The sequence below is a fragment of the Salmo salar genome, chromosome ssa20, assembly GCF_905237065.1.
Source record: "Salmo salar chromosome ssa20, Ssal_v3.1, whole genome shotgun sequence".
Classification (NCBI taxonomy): Eukaryota; Metazoa; Chordata; class Actinopteri; order Salmoniformes; family Salmonidae; genus Salmo; species Salmo salar.
Genome location: NC_059461.1, coordinates 33,293,943 through 33,309,568, shown reverse-complemented (window position 1 = coordinate 33,309,568; position 15,626 = coordinate 33,293,943).

The following is a 15,626-nucleotide window of genomic DNA, read 5'->3' as shown; positions in this document are numbered from 1 at the left end:
TATGAGGTGAAGGAATTGTCACGCAACATTGTGCCCCCTCAGTTCATCTGTCACATCAAGCACAACCCGCATCCTCTGGTTCTGTTTCGGGCCTCCACTGGTCGGCTTCCCTGTGTAGACTTGTATCTTCCAAGCGTAGCTGGACTGTGTGTCACAGGCCACCCATATCTTGATTCCATACTTTGCTGGCTTGCTAGACATATACTGCCGGAAAGGACAGTGACCATTTGACAAAAGAGATTACTATCAGTAATTAGTATCAGTGTCAATACATAATAAAATGAACAGTGAAAATCACTTACATTACAGATATGAAAATAAAAATGAACCTGAATGGAACCAGTTGCTCATCCACTGTTACTTCAGGCCCAGGGTTGTAGCGGTATGGCAGATGCTCCACCCACTTCTCCCAGACCTCTCTTATGGCCGCCAATTTGTCTCTCACACGTCTTGCAGGTCTTGACTCACGGTTATCAAATCGTAACATTCTTGAGAAAGTGTGAAAGACTTTCAGTGGCATCGTGGCACCGAAAATCGGCCTTCCTCTCTACATCCCAGAGACTACATGTAGCCTCGCCTCGGGACCTATACACACCCGCTAATACTAGCAGCCCTATGTAGGCATGCAGGTCAATGTCATCCATCCTTTTCCAGTTGTCTCCATATTTACAGAAACCCTCCAAATTTGTCATCTCCAGGATGATTTTTTCGATGGCTGGTGTGATGAACATGTAGAATGAGGCGATGTCCTGGGCGTGGGCATCTGCATGTCTTGTGAGCCCTGGGGTCATCCTTATGACATTTTGTGCTGCCATCCTGCCCTGGTTGTCATATGGTGACAAGGACCATGTTAGGTTGCTGTTCTTTGACAAAAATATCTCTCTTTCAGCTTGGGGGATTTCTTCTTCATCTGAAGATGATGCATCGTGCTCTGGGTTGTATTCTTCCCCATCTTCATCTTCAGATACCTCCTCCTCTTCTAAATAATTGTTCTCTTGTTCCTCCTGGACATCTGAAAAAATCAGATCTATGACCTGTCGGGCACTGAAACGTGCACTCATGGCTTCAGCAAAGAGAGAACTGGGGGAATGTCATTTGCAGCACCTTTATATCCTCTGACTGCATTCCCCATTAGTAAACAATGCTTTCAAGAAATTTTTATTTTGTCTGAAATGTTGTTTATTTTGTCTGAAATTTTGTTTCTTTTGTCTGTGAACTTGAGTCATGTGTGCGGTCGTGGAGGGGAGATGCTGCACATGCACAAGAAAGTTTCCGTTTTGTCTGACACCGTACCCAAACCGGCCGAGCGCATGCACCATCGTGCGCAAATTGATTTTGTCCCCCCACACAAAACGCAATCAAGACACGCAGGTTAAAATATCAAAACAAACTCTGAATCAATTATATTGATTTGGGGACAGGTCGAAAAGCATTAAACATTTATGGTAATTTAGCTAGCTAGTTTACAGTTGCTAGCTAATTTGTCCTATTTTGCTAGCTTGCTGTTGCTAGCTAATTTGTCCTGGGATATAAATGTTGAGGTGATATTTTACCTGAAATGCCCAAGGTCCTCTACTCCGACAACTAATCCACACATAAAACGGTCAACCGAATCGTTTCTAGTCATCTCTCCTCCTTCCAGGCTTTTTCTTCTTTGGACTTAACCGGTGATTGGCAACTAACTTTCATAAAAGGTGTATTACCACCACCGACCTCCGTTCGTCTTTCAGTCACCCACGTCGGTATAACCAATGAGGAGATGGCACGTGGGTATCTGCTTCTGTAAACCAATGAGGAGATGGGAGAGGCAGGACTTGCAGTGCGATCAGAGTCACAAATAGAACTGACTTCTATTTTAGCCCTTAGCAACGCAGACGCTCATTGGCGCGCGCGAGCAGTGTGGGTGCAATAATTGAATACGCTCGCGCACGCAATTCTCTAGGTGTAATTATTATTGCGATGTTTCACTTTTTCTAATGTTGAGGTCATTCTAGGAAAGTCATCAAATTTCAAGTTGAAAAAATATAATTGAGGGGGATTTCTCTGCTGTTAAACATAGTGGCGGGTCATTTTTGACCCTTAAGACAACACAAGGGATAAGACATTTCTGATTCAGGAAATTCAGACCAGCTATTCACCGTATGACAAATTATTACATTCCCAATTTTCATAATACCAACATTTCTCAGACAAATGTTAAAGAGCATAACAACACACTTGTTGAAACAATTTTTCAAATTTGCTTATACTCCCTTATCATACTGGCGACCTCATGGCAGAGTTACAGGGTCAGGGAGTTACAGTGCTAACCCTCAGGGACAAATCCCAACCATAAAGCAGACCCAATATGGTGAGATTTATATCGAAACAAAGACAAAAACAAGAACAACCAAAACAACAGCAATACACTTCTTCATATTATACTTAACCCATTTAATCTTGAATTTTTCCCAGACATGAAAATATCCAAATATTTTGTCATTAGTAAGCCTTTGAAATAATCATTCATAAAAAAAAAAATAATTTTCATGGAAAGGTAGGTGAAAAAGTGTGTTTTATGGTCGGTCACAATTGTGGCCGGTGGGATAATGTGATGTATACTGAATTAACATATTTCTCCTATGCAGTCATGAAAATTCTTATATATCCCAGCCCAGTTATTAACACATTTAAAACTCTGTTACTGGCAGTCACCAGCATTGCTACTAGAATGCCCATCACATTCTAGTTTGACTATTTTACATATTAAAAACCCTTTTACAACACCGATATGAATACTGAGAGCAAAAACAAAAACACAACAACCATCAACGTATTTCAACATTGTTACTTTATTGTAACATACAGTGTAACATTGTTACTTTAGTGCAACATGTATTGAAACATTAATATTCTGCAGGTGGGGACCACAGACCACTTCTCAGTTCCTATGTTTCCTGTCTGATGTTTTGGTCACTTTTGAATGCTGGCGGTGCTTTCACTCTAGTGGCAGCATGAGACGGAGTCTACAACCCACACACGTGGCTCAGGTAGTGCAGCTCATCCAGGATGGCACATCAATGCGAGCTGTGGCAAGAAGGTTTGCTGTGTCTGTCAGAGTAGTGTCCAGAGCATGGAGGCGCTACCAGGAGACAGGCCAGTACATCAGGAGACGTGGAGGAGGTCGTAGGAGGGCAACAATCCAGCAGCAGGACCGCTACCTCCGTCTTTGTGCAAGGAGGAGCAGGAGAAGCACTGCCAGAGCCCTGCAAAATGACCTCCAGCAGGCCACAAATGTGCATGTGTCTGCTCAAACGGTCAGAAACAGACTCCATGAGGGTGGTATGAGGGCCCGACGTCCACAGGTGGGGGTTGTGCTTACAACCCAACACCGTGCAGGACGTTTGGCATTTGCCAGAGAACACCAAGATTGGCAAATTCGCTACTGGCGCCCTGTGCTCTTCACAGATGAAAGCAGGTTCACACTGAGCACGTGACAGACGTGACAGAGTCTGGAGACGCCGTGGAGAACGTTCTGCTGCCTGCAACATCCTCCAGCATGACCGGTTTGGCGGTGGGTCAGTCATGGTGTGGGGTGGCATTTCTTTGGGGGGCCGCACAGCCCTCCATGTGCTTGCCAGAGGTAGCCTGACTGCCATTAGGTACCGAGATGAGATCCTCAGACCCCTTGTGAGACCATATGCTGGTGTGGTTGGCCCTGGGTTCCTCCTAATGCAAGACAATGCTAGACCTCATGTGGCTGGAGTGTGTCAGCAGTTCCTGCAAGAGGAAGGCATTGATGCTATGGACTGGCCCGCCCGTTCCCCAGACCTGAATCCAATTGAGCACATCTGGGACATTATGTCTCGCTCCATCCACCAACGCCACGTTGCACCACAGACTGTCCAGGAGTTGGCGGATGCTTTAGTCCAGATCTGGGAGGAGATCCCTCAGGAGACCATCCGCCACCTCATCAGGAGCATGCCCAGGCATTGTAGGGAGGTCATACAGGCACGTGGAGGCCACACACACTACTGAGCCTCATTTTGACTTGTTTTAAGGACATTACATCAAAGTTGTATCAGCCTGCAGTGTGGTTTTCCACTTTAATTTTGAGTGTGACTCCAAATCCAGACCTCCATGGGTTGATAAATTGGATTTCCATTGATTATTTTTGTCTGATTTTGTTGTCAGCAAATTCAACTATGTAAAGAAAAAAGTATTTAATAAGATGATTTCTTTCATTCAGATCTAGGATGTGTTGTTTAAGTGTTCCCTTTATTTTTTTGAGCAGTATATATTATACACATACATATATATACACACACACACACACACACACACACTCACACATACACACATACATACATACATATGTAACCGATGTGAAATGGCTAGTTAGTTAGCGTGGTGCGCGCTAATAGCGTTTCAATCAGTGACGTCACTCGCTCTGAGACTTGAAGTAGGGTTTCCCCTTGCGTTGCAAGGGCTGCGGCTTTTGTGGCGCGATGGGTAACGATGCTTCTTGGGGTGTCAGTTGTTGATGTGTGCAAGGGTCCCTGGTTCGAGCCCGGGTTGGGGCGAAGAGAGGGACGGAACCTACACTGTTACATTGATGCTGTTGACCCGGATCATTGGTTGCTGCGGAAAAGGAGGTCAAAAGGGTGGGTGAGTGTAACCGATGTGAAATGGCTAGTTAGTTAGCGGTGGTGTGCGCTAATAGCGTTTCAATCAGTGACGTCACTCGCTCTGACACTTGAAGTAGGGTTTCCCCTTGCATTGCAAGGGCCGAGGCTTTTGTGGTGCGATGGGTAACGATGCTTCTTGGGGTGTCAGTTGCTGATGTGTGCAAGGGTCCCTGGTTCGAGCCCGGGTTGGGGCGAAGAGAGGGACGGAACCTACACTGTTACACATACATACATACATATTATAGAGGTAGGCTTCAGAACCAAGTGCACTATTTTGAACTACGATCAGTCAGACCTACTGTCATACAGTATGTCTTGAATCAATTGACCTTTTCCAAAAACATTTCAGTCATTTTGATTGTCTTTTTCCCTTTTTCGTCAACTTTTCTTTTCTTGCTAGAGTCCGTTGTACTGCTTCTCCTCACCCTTTAGTGACTTTTCAAATTTTCCTTTACTGACTTTTTCAGCCCTTTTTCATTCGCTCTTATCTCCTTTTCTACTGTCCGTGGTATATCTTGAAGCACTCAATATGCAGTGGCGCTTTGCATTTCTCACATGGATAGGCAGTGCGTTTGTCACAATGACGACATCTATGGAACCGGTGCATCGTGTTGATTGGCCAGTAAGAAGATTTGTCGTATATTGCCTGATCTTCAACAGTAGCAGCCAATAGAGATCTCCTTCTGTGGCTCAGTGGTTTTGTGCCAAACTTTTGCATAAGAGACTGTGCCAATATCCATGAGAAGGTGAGCAGGTTGATGGTCCCTCCCATAACATCTCTGTAAAATAAATGGCTGTTTATGAGTGCATTGTTGAGAGACCATGCAAAGATGGGCCACCACCACTTCTTACACCTGATGGAGATATGGTATCTTGAAACCTGTAGGTTGTGAAGTTCAACACCACCATATGCTCATTGTATCAGTTGATGCATTTTGGTTGTGGGACTTTGTCAAAAGGCACGTCGCTCCTTGTTCCATCTCTTGACAGTATATTTCTCCTCCATGTTTGTTGCCACTGTGACAATATTATTGTCTTTCTAACGGTCAACCAACTTGTCTCCTTGGGTCAGAACCTCAGAGGTTCCCCGGGGTAACTTCATGAAGTCCTGTGGCTTGAATGGGACATCAAACAGACGATTTTGCCTCATCATTCCAGAGCTCCCATATCCTCTTTTTGTCATTTCATCGAGGAGTGCAAGCGAAGTGCAGAGGTTGTCATGAAGGAACTTGCAACCTTGAAGCACCTGAGATTGCTCTGCAACACCAAGAACGACACTGGGTCCATGACCTAACACAGTCTCAGGGAGGAAAGTGTAGGGAGGTGAGGAGTAGGTCATCATCACTGATAACGTTGTTCCTGTCATGATCAGTTTGCATAGGTTCAGCATATACATTCAACAGCCTGGCTGGCAAATGGCCTGTGTCCCCCTCATAGTCCATATCTGACCCATCGCTATCACAATCTCTCAGGGATAACTGCAATGTTGCACGCCTTGTCTGAGCAGTCACCTAGATCCAACATATCCAGAACTTGACTCAAAGTGAAACTAAAAGAAAGAACAGAGTAGAAAGCTAGGTAGAACAAGAACTATGTATGTGTATAAGTATATGTAAACCTAGATGCACTGTGTTATCCCGCCGGTCACTATTGTTACCGTCAACATGTTTACTCATTCTATGACCACACTGAACAATATTGAGTAATTGCAAATGCATATATCAATACTAGACACCTTAAAGATGATGTGTACCAAAAATCATTGTCCAATCTTAACAGACACATCTCAACATCTGTCACGGCTGTCTGAAGGATCGGACCAAAATGCAGTGTGTTTGTAGTTCCACATCTTTATTTATTCGTGAAACGTAATGCAATACATAAATACTTGAACTAACAAAAAACAACAAACCATGACGCAGAGAGAAAGCACAGTACTCAAAATATAATCACCCACAAACACAGGTGGGACAAACATCAACATAAATATGACCTCCAATTAGAGGTAACGAGGATCAGCTGCCTCCAATTGGAGATAAACCCAAACAACACCAACATAGAAATACAAAACTAGAAACTGAACATAGAAATACAAAAACAGACAAACACCCCCTGTCACGCCCTGACCTACTCTACCATAGAAAATAACAACTTACTATGGTCAGGACATGACAACATCAACTGTTCAGAGGAGACTGCGTGAACCAGGCCTTCATGGTCAAATTGCTACAAAGAAACTACTACTAAAGGACAGCAATAATAAGAAGAGACTTGCTTGGGCCATATGTGGGAACTCCTTCAAGACTGTTGGAAAAGCATTCCAGGTGAAGCTGGTTGAGAGAATGCCAAGAGTGTGCCAAGCTGTCATCAAGGCAAAGGGTGGCTACTTTGAAGAATTCTAAAATATATATTGTTTTTTGTAACACTTTTTGGTTACTACATGATTTTGTAACACTTTTTGGTTACTACATGATTCCATATGATTCCAAAACTATTCCAAAACATTTGATTCCAAAACTATTTCATAGTTTTGATGTCTTCACTATTATTCACTATTATTCACTATTATATTCACTATTCTACAATGTAGAAAATAGTAAAAATAACTTCTTGACGGTCGCCTAGGATAGGGGGTGCTACAGCGATTTTTGAAAAAAATTCGTGCCCATTTTAAACGGCCTCCTACTCAAACTCAGAAACTAGGATATGCATATAATTAATACTTGTGGATAGAAAACACCCTAAAGTTTCTAAAACTGTTTGAATGGTGTCTGTGAGTATAACAGAACTCATATGGCAGTCAAAACCCCGAGACAGATCGTAACAGGATGTGGAATTCTGAATTGCAGACTCAACTTCATCACTTTGCCTATAAATCACACCGTGAGCTATGGTTCATTGAGCACTTCCTATTGCTTCCACTAGATGTCCCCAGTCTTTACAAAGTGGTTTGAGCCTTCTACTGTGAAAACTGACAGAATGAGAGTCACATGGGGAGGGCCATCACCATTATGACGCCGGTGCCCCTGGCTACCCTCCCCTTTCGAAACGTTTTGAAAGACAATGCAATCGTCCCCCTTGAATGTTATTGGAGCTCTGGTTGAAAAAGGCCCTAAAGATTTATGTTATACAATGTTTGACATGTTTGAACGAACTTAAATAAATAAAAAATCAATTTTGGTAAGAGAGGAGTCCCGCGCACGACGATACTTTTGGTGCAGCCTTCAGAACGCGCTAACAAGAAGACATAAAGGATTAACTTTTTCGAACGAAAATACATTTGTTGTGGACCTGGGATTCCTGGAAGTGCCTTCTGATGAAGATAATCAAAGGTAAGGGATTATTGACAATAGTATACAAGACTAGATTTGATATGCGATTGTTCCAAGATGGCGCTGACCTGTATTGCTAGCCTATTTTTCTGAGTATCGCGCACCCCCTTTTATCGCAAAGTGTGATTACCCAGTGAAGTTATTTTTAAATCTGGCATTGCAGGTGCTTTCAAGAGATGCTAATCTATAAATCTTAGAATGACAATATTACATTTAAAAAATGTTTTCGAATAGTAATTTAGTAAATTGTAGCGCTGTTTCACCGGATGCATTTGAGGGAAAATAGTTAGTCAACGTTACGCGCCGATGTAAAATGCTGTTTTTATATATAAATATGAACTTTATCGAACAAAAGAATGCATGTATTGTGTAACATGATGTCCTAGGAGTGTCATCTGATGAAGATTGTCAAAGGTTAGTGCTGCATTTAGCTGTTTTTTGGTTATTTGTGATGCATGTGGTTGGTCAGAAAATGGCTATGTGGCGACTTTTACGATATACTGCTCTAACATAATCTAATGTTTTGCTTTTGCTGTAAAGCCTTTTTGAAATCGGACAACGTGGTTCGATTCAGGAGAGGTGTATCTATAAAACGATATAAAATAGTCCTATATTTGAAAAAAAAGAAATATATTAAATTTTGTTATGGAAACGGCGATAGGATTTTTCGCTGGATGTCCATCCCGCATACGGGACGGAGCCCGTCCAGAGGATAAAGAAAACACCTGGAATGAGTAGGTATGTCCAAACTTTTGACTGTTACTGTATGTCAATTATAAACATTTTCCAAAAAAGTGATACCAACTTCCCCGGAGAGTAGTCCTTGTATTTGTGCCTTTTAATTGGTCATGACACCTAAAACCTTGTATTAGAACCAATACAGAAGCGTCTGCCAATTTGCTACTGGAGAATATGGGAGACCTAATGTCTTATACCAGTGTCACGCTTCAAATACCAATGTTGTTGACAATACATATTCCCAAAATTAGGGTCCATCGTCCGTTCATCAAATAAATCTCTCATCAATGCACACACATTCAGGAAACAAAAACAAACACACAAAACAAACAGTATTTGGTTAGGAGCGTCTTCCTTTCTTCTAATTCAAATGGAGTTATTTCTTCCCCATCAAAATATTTTCTAACAAGTTAATGTAATGTAGCACCGTCACGTCTACTCCCGCTCTTCCCCTCCGGCGTTCGACGTCACCAGTATACTAACCACCGGCCCTGCGATCCATCATTACGCACACCTGGCATCGATCATTACGCGCACCTGCAGATCATTATGATACTCACCTGGACTCCATTACCTTCCTGATTACCTCCCTTCTATCTGTCACTCCCTTGGGTTCCTTCTTCAGCCGGTATTGTTCTGTCACGTCCTGACCAGCAGATGGAGCTATTGTATTAGTTTTGGGGTCAGGACGTGGCAGTTTTTGTATGTGAATGATGGTGTTGTTGATTGGGACTTCCAATTGAAGGCAGGTGTGTTGAGTTGCCTTTGATTGGAAGTCCTATATAGGTGTGTGTGTTTTTCTTTGGGGTTGTGGGTGGTTGTTTTTGCACTGCGTTTAATAGCCTGCAGAACTGTAGCTGTTGTCACCTTTATTGTTTTGTTAAGTGGATGCTTTACTCCTTTTTTTGGAAATTAAATATGAGTATTCACATACCTGCTGCGCCTTGGTCTTCTCTCCATGACAACTATTGTTACATGTTCCTATGTTCATGCATTATCACCACTGTTATGTTGTCTCGTTTCATGTTTGTTGTTTTATTAACTTCTTATGGGCAGGTGGGACAGGAGCATGCCACCTGGCCAACATCCGGTGTAATTGCAGAGCGCGAAATTCAAACTACAGAATTATAAATATTTAATTGGGGCTAGGGGGCAGTATTGAGAATTTTGAAAAAAATATGTGCCCATTTTTAACTGCCTCCTACACCAACTCAGAAGCTAGAATATGCATATTATTGTTCTGGTTTGGATAGAAAACACTCCGAATTTTCTAAAACTGTTTGAATGGTGTCTGTAAGTATAACAGAACTCATATGGCAGTCAAAACCCTGAGACAAATTCTGACAGGAAGTGGATACCTGATGTGTTGAATTACCTTTAAGCCTATGCCATTGAAACACACAGGGGCTTATTAATTGTTGAGCACTTCCTATGGCTTCCACTAGATGTCACCAGTCTTTAGAAAGTGTTTTGAGTCTTATACTGTGAGAACTGAACGAACAAGAGCCTTGGAACGGTGATGGCCGATTAGACTCTTGCGCGCGAGTTCATGTTGGGTACTCTCGTTCCAAAACGTTTTAAAAGAGAATGCAAACGTCCGCCTTGAATATTATTCATGTTCTGGTTAAAAAAGGCACTAATGATTTATGCTATACAACGTTTGACATGTTTGAACGAACGTAAATATTTTTTTCCCCCTCGTTCATGACGAGAAGTCCGGCTGGCATAGATCATGTGCTAACAACACGGAGCTTTTTGGACATAAATTATGAGCTTTTTCGAACAAAACTACATTTGTTATGGACCTGGGATTCCTGGAACTGACATCTGATGAAGAGAATCAAAGGTAATGGATTATTTACATAGTATTTTCGATTTTAGATCTATCCAACATGGCCGTTAGTCTGTATCGCAAAGCGTATTTTTCTGGGCGCAGTGCTCAGATTATTGCAAAGTGTGATTTCCCAGTAAGGTTATTTTTAAATCTGGCAATCCGGTTGCGTTCAAGAGATGTAAATCTATAATTCTTTGAATGACAATATAATATTTTACCAATGTTTTCGAATAGTAATTATTTAATTTGTTGTGCTACTTGACTGGCGGTTATTGGAGGGAAACGATTTCCTCAACATCAACGCCATAGTAAAACGCTGTTTTTGGATATAAATATGAACTTGATAGAACAAAAAATGCATGCATTGTCTAACATAATGTCCTAGGAGTGTCATCTGATGGAGATTGTCAAAGGTTAGTGCATCATTTTAGCTGGTTTTCTGCTTTTGGTGACGCCTGTCTTTGAATTGACAAAACATTACACACAGCTATTGTCAATGTACTCTCCTAACATAATCTAACTTTATGCTTTTGCCGTAAAGCCTTTTTGAAATCGGACAACGTGGTTAGATTAAGGAGATGTTTATCTTTCAACGGGTGTAAGATAGTTGTATGTTTGAGAAATTTGAATTATGACACTTAATTGTTTTCAAATTTGGCGGTCTTGATATTTCACCTGTTGTTGATTGGGTGTACCAGGGGTGGGACGCTTGCGTCCCACATAGCCCATAGAGGTTAACTTTCATAAAATCACAAGTGTAATGCATCAAAATAAAGCTTAACTTCTTGTTAATCCAGCCACTGTGTCAGATTTCAAAAAGGCTTTACGGCAAAAGCACACCATGTGGTTATCTGAGGACAGCACCCCACACACAAAAGCATGAAAAACATTTTTCAATCAGGTAGGTGCGACACAAAAGTCAGAAATAGCGATATAATAAATGCCTTACCTTTGATGATCTTCTGTTGGTACTCCAAAAGGTCCCAGATACATCACAAATGGTTCTTTTGTTCGATAATGTCCTTCTTTATATCCATAAAAACTCAGTTTAGCTGGCGCGCTTCAGTCAATAATCCACCCAGTTTCCCTCCATCAAAATGCATACAAAATGAATCCCAAACATTACTAATAAACTTTTCCAAACAAGTCAAGCAACATTTATAATCAAACCTTAGGTACCCTAATATGTAAATAAACGATCAAATTTAAGACGGAGAATCGTTATTGTCTTTACCGGAGAAAAATACCAAAGAACGCGCTCTCTTCCACGCGCTTGGAAACAAGGGGTTCATGGCTCTGTTTAAATGTATTTTTGATCATCCCCCGGAGGGCAGAGAGGGAGGTGAGCGTCTACTGCAATTATGGCAGGGGGACCAGATGGCTGCCGAGTACGCGCTCACCTTCCAGACAGTAGCAGCATCCAGTGGATGGAATGAGTCGGCGCTTCATAAGCTATTCAGAAGAAATTTGCGTGAAGAGGTCCAGATGAAACTGGCCTGTCGAGACAACAACCTCACCTTGGATGCTCTCATTGCGATGGCCATCCGTATCCGTCTGGATAACGTATTTCGGGAGCACCGGTACTCTCATCGCTTCTCTCCCTCCCTCAGTGAACACTCGGGATCAGAGCCTGAACCCATGGCGGTAGAGGTCACACGCCCCCCTGCGGCAGAGCGCCGCAGACGGATACAGCTGGGACTCTGTCTGTACTGTGGATAAGGAGGGAACAAGCTCCAGAGGTTTCCGGCATGTCCGAATCCGGGATCCACAAGAGCAGAGGGAAGGAGTGAGTATTCCATCTTCATCACTGTTTGCTAGGTTATTTTTGGTGTCCATCACACTAGCTGACTGTCCCTCATGTAGTTTATACAGCTTTAGTGGATTCCAGTGCTGCAGGGAACTTTATTGACCATACCCTTGCCTCCTCTCTTAACATCATCTCATACCCTCTCCTTTTCTGGTTCAAGCCTTTGATAGTCAGCCTTTAGGATCCTGAACCATCACCCACATCACTCAACCACTCACCCTCACCGTGAAGTCCATTCATCAGGAAAACACCCCCTTCTTCATTGCCAGTGCACCAGTCCTCAGGATCATCCTTGGCCGACCTTGGCTTCAATGTCATAACCCTACCATCTCATAGTTGAGGATGAGAATTAAAGACGGGTCACCCGAATGCCAGAGGACCTACTTCCCTGTCCCCTGTGGTTCCACGCCGGTTGAGAGTCCTATGGTTGCCCTTCAGCCCAACATCCCGGAGGTATACCAGGACCTGCGGGAGGTATTCTCCAAGACTCACATCACCTGTCTTCCTCCTCATTGCTCCTGGGACTGTGCCATCAACTTGCTTGCAGGTTCAGCGCCTCCGTGCAGACACATCTACCCTCTGTCGGTGGCTGAGACCCAGGCCATGGAAGATTACATCCAAGAGGCGCTCCAACAAGGTTTCATCTGCACATCCACTTCCCCTCAATGAAATCACCACAAAGTATCGGTACCCTCTCCCATTGGTGCTGTCGGCCATCGAATAGCTCTGCTGGGCCCGGTTCTTTACCAAACTGGACCTACTGAGTGCTTACAATCTCATCCGCATCCGGGAGTGGGATGAGTGGAAGATGGCATTTAGCACGATGTCTGGTCACTACAAGTACTTGGTGATGCCATTTCGTTAAAGCGCTCGTCCCGCATGCGGGATCAACATCCAGCGAAAAATCAGAGCGCCATATTCATAACCTAACCATAACCAAATGTAATATATTTTTTTTCTCAAACATAGGACTATTTTACACCGTTTTATAGATACACCTCTCCTGAATCGAACCACATTGTCCGATTTCAAAAAGGCTTTACAGCAAAAGCAAAACATTACATTATGTTGGGAGAGTATATCGTCAAAATAGCCACACCGCCATTTTCCGACCAAACACATGCATCACAAATAACCAAAAAACAGCTAAATGAAGCACTAACCTTTGACAATCTTCATCAGATGACACTCCTAGGACATCATGTTACACAATACATGCATTCTTTTGTTCGATAAAGTTCATATATATATATAAAAACAGCATTTTACATCGGCGCGTGACGTTGACTAACTATTTTCCCTCAAATGCATCCGGTGAAACAGCGCTACAATTTACTAAATTACTATTCGAAAACATTTTTAAAATGAAATATTGTCATTCAAAGAATTATAGATTAACATCTCGTGAATGCACCCGCATTGCCAGATTTAAAAATAACTTTACTGGGAAATCACACTTTGCAATAAAAGGGGATGCTATGCTCAGAAAAATAGGCTAGGCGATACAGGTTAGCGCCATCTTGGAACAATCTAATATCAAATATACTCTTGTATGCTATTGTAAATATTCCCTTACCTTTGATTATCTTCATCAGAAGGCACTTCCAGGAATCCCAGGTCCACAACAAATGTAGTTTTGTTTGAAAAAGTTAATAATTTATGTCCCAATAGCTTCTTCTTGTTAGCGCGTTCTGAAGGCTACTCAAAATGTACCGTAGTGCGCGGGACTTGTCGTCACGAATGTGCAAAGAAAATATATTTAAGTTTGTTCAAACATGTCAAACGTTGTATAACATAAATCTTTAGGGCCTTTTTCAACCAGAGCTTCAATAATATTCAAGGGGGACGATTGCATTGTCTTACTAAACGTTTCGAAAGGGGAGGGTAGCCAGGGGCGCCCGCGTCATAATGGTAATGGCCCTCCCCCTGTGACCAAATTCCAAAGCCTCTCTTTGGGTCAGTTTGTACCATAGAAGACTCAAACCACTTTGTAAAGACTGGTGACATCTAGTGGAAGCCTTAGGAAGTGCTCAATGAATCCTAACTCACGGTGTGTTTTATAGGCAAAGTGCTGAAGGTGAGTCCACAAATCAGATTTCCACTTCCTGTTAGGATCTGTCTCGGGGTTTTGACTGCCATATGAGTTCTGATATACTCACAGACACCATTCAAACAGTTTTAGAAACTTTAGAGTGTTTTCTATCCAAATCTACTAATTATATGCATATCCTAGCTTCTGAGTTTGAGTAGGAGGCTGTTTAAAATGGGCATGTATTCTTTTCAAAATTCGCTGTAGCGCCCCCTATCCTTAACATGCGTTAAGAGGTTAACGAGGTGTTCAGGAACATGCTCGGACGCCAGGTGGTCGTGTATATCGATGACATCCTGATCTACACGGCTATCCTGGAGGATCACATCACTCACGTTCGAGCAGTCCGGGAACACGTCCTGGCTAACCACCTGTTCGTCAAGGCTGAGTAGTGCCAATTAGGCTACAAATCAGCCCGCAGTGTGTGAGGATGGATGACAAGAAGGTAGATGTAATCAGGTCATGTCCAGTCCCAACCACCATAAAGGGATTACAATGGTTTTTGGAGTTTGTCAACTTCTACCGCTGCTTCATCAGGAACTTCAGCTCTGTCGCCACTCCTCTCACCTCTGTCCTTAAGGGAGGGCCGGTAGGTTGGTGTGGAGCCCAGCATCTGACAAGGCCTTCTGTCTCCTTATTAAGGGACTTTTCACCTCTGCCCCATTGCTCAAACATCCAGATCCCACGATATCCTTTGTGGTGGAGGTGGATGCTTCAGAGGTAGGCGTGGGGGCAGTTCTGTCTCAACGACAGGGCAATCTACAGAAATTGTACCCCTGTGCTTTTTACTCTAAGAAACTGTCCCCTTCAGGGAGGAATGACGACATCGGGGATCGTGAGCTGCTGATGGTGAAGTTGGCATTAGAGGAGTGTAGACACCTGCTGAAGGGCGCAAGGGGTCATTTTTCATTCTCATCTACCATCGGAACCTGGAGTACATACGGACAGCGAGGAGGCTGAATCCATGCCAAGCGAGGTGGGCCATTTTCCTTGGTTTGCATGAAGGTTTGACTTCACGCTGACCTATTGCCCATATTTAAAGAACACCAAGGCCGATGCCCTGTCCCATCTTTCCGATTCGGGGGAGAAGGTCCTACATCCTCCTGAATCGTAGCTCCTGTGGTCTGGGACATAGATGTGGACATCCACCAGGCTCTGG